The sequence below is a fragment of the Nannobrachium achirus genome, assembly GCF_963921795.1.
Source record: "Nannobrachium achirus genome assembly, chromosome: 23".
Taxonomy (NCBI): Eukaryota; Metazoa; Chordata; class Actinopteri; order Myctophiformes; family Myctophidae; genus Nannobrachium; species Nannobrachium achirus.
Genome location: NC_137830.1, coordinates 869,480 through 874,695, shown reverse-complemented (window position 1 = coordinate 874,695; position 5,216 = coordinate 869,480).

Here is a 5,216-nt window from a genome sequence, read left to right as displayed (position 1 = left end):
CATTTTCACGACTTTTCAACAATAGCAGATACACAAGCTTGCAGTGCCGCACCCTGTGCCGCGCTGTGAGCTTGCATATCCGCTATTTTTCAATAGCTAAAGTATAAAATAATGAAGGCCCCTCCACCTTGGGCCCTAATAACCCAGTTCCACTCCCCCCCCCCACCCCCCCCCCCCCCCTTGTGTCGCCCCTGGATGTGCGTTCAACACAGCCAAACCCTCCAGAGGTTAATGAAGCTGTTCTGGGAGAGACCTTTCAGTTGTACTTAACGGTGTCAGGGTCCTGATGGTGCCATTAACCCCCGGTGACCTCCGTGACCCCAGCCTCTTAAACTCCTCTCTCTCCTGACCCCTGCACCCCTAAAAGCTATTAAAATGTAACGCTGTTGATGTGATGTGTACACCCTAACTTCATCCTAAAAGCATTAAAACTTAACGCTGTTGATGTGATGTTTTATGGAGGACGAAAAATGACTTTATTCAAAATAAATAAATAAAAGAATAAATGATAGGTTTTACAACTCTACAGGCCCAACTCCTTGTTCTATAGATCTATGGAGTCATCATATGTTTTACAGATCTACATGCCCATCCCCATGTTCTATAGATGGGTCAATCCATGTTTCTATGGACCCATCCATATGTTTTACAGATCATCTATTGATCCATCCCTATGTTCTAAAGATCTATGGACCACATGATGCGTTGTGAGCTTGTTGCTATTTTCAAAAAAGTAATGTTGAAAAACATCAATAAACTAGAAAGGTGCCATTCTGAGAAATTGCAAGTGTGGTTGCACTGACGCAAGTCGTGGGGAATCCACTGGGAACAGAATTCCGTCTTTGCATTTCTATAACTAGAAGCTCGGCCGCCCGCATCTAGTCAGAGACCGGCCAACTCGGGAACGATGTAAATAGGGAATGAATGCTCCGCACCGTGGCGGGGAACGCGCATGCCGAATCTGAAGCCGGTAGGAAGAACGGTACTTGAGATATGTGGATTAAATAGACGCAATAGGTCCGCACACTGTTGAGCAGCTCCAGCGACAATTTTATTTTAAAGAGAAACGTTTCAACCCATCCGGGTCAGACCTGAAGAAGACCTGTATGGGTTGAAACGTTGTTTCTCTTTAAAATAAAATTGTCGCTGGAGCTGCTGAACAGTGTGCGGACTTCTCTTCTTCCTATGGTGTGTGTTTTTGGGTTCGGCACCTGAATTTCTTTTGGAGATGTGCATGCTTCCCTTTCCTTGCTTTAAATACACGCATACATGCAGAGACTTCTCGCATTTATTGTAACATTACTGTATATTAAATAAGAGAAGCACTATTTGTATTGTACTTCTTTTAAATAAAAAAATGCAATAAAATAAATGAATGTGTAGGGATGGTCCTGTAAAACTACATTTCATGATTACAAATCCCCTATGACTATCTATAGATCTATAGGACATAGGGATGGGCCTTTAGATCTGTAAAACGTATGGATGGGACCAGTGCTGTGTTCTACCTGTAACGCACATATACGGCGTCTGCTGTCGGAAATAAATATAGGAATAGCGTTTGCTCTCGTAAACCTTTCAAAGTAGCGTATTTGAATGGCATTATGCACTGGCGTCTGCCCTGGCCACACGAATATCCGTGGACCGTCTGCCCTCAAAAAAAGTCTAGAACACACCACTGGATGGGACCATAGATCTTTAGAACATATTGATGGATCAATAGATCTGTAAAACATATGGATGGGACCATTTATGGATTGACCCATAGATCTGTAGAACATGGGGATGGGCCTGTAGATATGTAAAACATATGGATTACTCCATCGATCTATAGAATGTATGGGTAACTTTGTAGATCTGTAGGATATAGGGATGGGCCTAGGAATGAGCTCATGTAGAACATAGGGATGGGCCTTTAGATCTGTAAAATATATGGATTAATCCATAGATCTATTATAGAACAAGGGGATGGGCCTGTAGATCTGTAAAACATATGATGACTCCATAGATCTATAGAACATGGGATGGTCCTGTGGATCTGTAAAACATAGGGAAGACTCCATAGATCTATAGAACATGAGGTTGGGCCTGTAGATCTGTAAAACACAGGGAAAACTCCATAGATCTATAAAATGTAGATCTGTAGGATATAGGGATGGGTCTAGGAATGAGCCCATAGATCTGTAAAAAATATGGATGGGACCTTAGAAACATGGATGGACCCATATAGCTCTATAGAATATAGGGATGGGCCTGTAGATCTGAAAACATATGGATGACGCCATGGATCTATAGAATATGGGGATGGACATGTAGATCTGAAAACATATGGATGACTCCACTGATCTATAGAACATGGGGGTGGTTCTGTAGATCTGAAAACATATGGATGACTCAATAGATCTAACATGGGATGGGCCTATAGAGCTGTAAAACATATGATGACTCCATGGATCTATAGAACATGGGGATGGGCATGTAGATCTGAAAACATATGGATGACTCAATAGATCTATAGAACATGGGGTTGGGTCTGTAGATCTGGAAAACATAGGGTAAATCTGATCTGTAGATCTGTAGGATATAGGGATAGGTCTAGGAACGAGCCCATAGATCTGTAAAACATATGGATGGGACCTTAGAAACTCGGATTGACCCATAGCTCTATAGAACATGTACACTTCTTTGTGAAAAGGGCACACTGAAATCTCCTCATAGCTACTGTGGCATATGTGGGTTTGTTCACTCTTGGTTTGATTGCTAAAGCCTGAACGAATGAAAGCTACGCCCCCCCCCCCCCCCCCCATTAACATACGGGTCATGAAATACACACATAAATAAATGTAAAAATACATGTAAAAATAAATGCAAAAATAAATGCAAAAATAAATGTAAAAAGGTTTGAGGCTAAATTACCACTCTTGAATAGAGTTCTTTTTCCACTCTCAGAGGATTTTCAGCTGCAGTATAAAATTGGCCTGAGGGGGGGTGGCGCCCATTCTGCCCACTTCTGCCCATTGTGTGTGTGCCTCCGAGATCCTGGACAGGGCTGAAATATTTGCACACTAGATGATCGGCCGGCTTTGCCGGCCGAACCTCTAGTGTCACCACGTAACGTCTATAGGATTATATATTCCTTGCAAACAAACCCCTCAGGCACAGGGTGGCTTTGAGCAGATTCCATTACAATTGGCCACTTGTAGACAACCTGGCCTGGCAGAGATATTCCACTGCTGTGCACAGCTCACCAGGCTAGCGTACAGCAGCACTGACTGCCTATGAATTTCACAGGCCTGGGTAGAAAACCTGGCCTGGCAGGGATATTCCCCTGCAGTACACAGCTCACATAGGCTCTACAGCAGCAGCAGCAGCTGAAACAATTGACTTAACTGAGGGACTTTGCGAGAGAAAAACAACTGCTTAACAATGTCAAACTGTCATAGCTGAAAACGTCCTATTTGGATCTTGTTTTAAAAAGTAACAAAACATGGATTTATTTATTTTTTTGCAAAAGGATTAGCCTGTAACTTATTGTCCATCAGAACAGTAAGGTTACAGGGCTTCTCTCTTATTTGAATGATGCCTAAGCTTTGAATTTGTTTTCAGTAATTAATGTCTATTGCTTGCTGGATATTAAGTGTCTATTAATGTGGGGATGTTACTGTATTTTGTCACATTTATTGCGACCGTCAGGTCGCACTTACTATCAAAACCTCCACCAGCTGTCGGTCAGTCAGTCCGTCAGTCAGTCCGTCCGTCCGTCCGTCCGTCCGTCCGTCCGTCCGTCCGTCCGTCTGTCTGTCACAAGTCACACGTCACACTTTTCACCTTGTGAACAGTTATAGAGGACAATTTTAAGGTATATTTGTCGTATTAGCCAGGGATCCCTTTAAAACAGCCATTATGGGTGTTTCTGTTTGTTGGTGATGGGGTCGCCAAAAAAGCTCTCTAATAATATGGGCTCATGAGATGAAAACGTTTGAGAACCCCTGGAATAGAACTATGACGTAAACATTCCATCAACTCTCTTTTTTCACGGACAAAAACTAAATAAAACTAAGCTGTGACGACCAAAACTGAGACTAGATTTACAGAACATTTCATCAACACATATTTCATGTTTGGTTGTTCAGGTGTCACTCTCCCAAAATAGCCGATCTGCATGTGAACTTGTAGATCGTCTATTTTTATTTTCATTTGATCTCAAACTGTGATTAGACGGTTATGGTGTAATAATCCTTGTGAACGGTCTAACATCCATTTAAACTTTCTACACTCAGTGGAAGAATGTTATTAATTAAAAAAATACTCTTCATAATAAAAACATGATAATACTCTTCATAATAAAACATTATAATACTCTTCATAATAAAACCATATTCTTAATCGACGTCCATCCTTAACTCTCTGTAATACGTTTTGACACAAAGTAATTTTGCCAACAGGTAATTGCATCGCTAATTCCCTGTGTGTGTGTGTGTGTGTGTGTGTGTGTGTGTGTGCGTGCGTGTGTGTGTGTGTGTGTTGGGGGGGGGGGGGGGGGGGGTAGTTCCTCTTGACAACTCATTTCAAACCACTCAACATAAAGAGCTCTTCTGTGCAGAAAGCAACCGTTGTTTTTCCACTTATCGCGTCGGGAATTAAGTTCGAACACCCTCCACACACACACTCGCACACACACGCACACACACACGCACGCACACACACGCACACAAAGACATTAAAACTCTGAATACTCTCAACTTCAGTTGCGTGTTTGTGTTGTGCTTCACCACAGTGAGCCTCAAACTCTTTCATTTTACACCAAAGTGTTTCTTTCTGAAAAACATTTTGGAACGGTGCTAAGCGCTTCTACATCTGGCTTTGTCTGTATGTACGTATATACGTCCTGCGTCTGTACAGATGTCCTGCCATCGGCAAGACGGTAGATTTCCAGTGGATTGGCAGAACATTGAGCTTGTAGATCAGCTGTTTTTGCTATTTTTATGACCATCTCTGACTTTGACGTTTAAATCTAGCTCTGAAGGTGGATTGTGCTTTTCAATGGCGTCTGGCTGATACGCAAGCTTGTCCAAGTTCCGGTCCCCGCCGAGCCCCCTGTGATTGGCTGAACCGGAGGTAGGGAGCGCTCCATTGTAGTCACTTGGACCGCACAGAGGAGGTGAATAGAATGCGTTAGGAGGTTATCGTGGCGTTTATCGTGGGCTTGCCCAGGC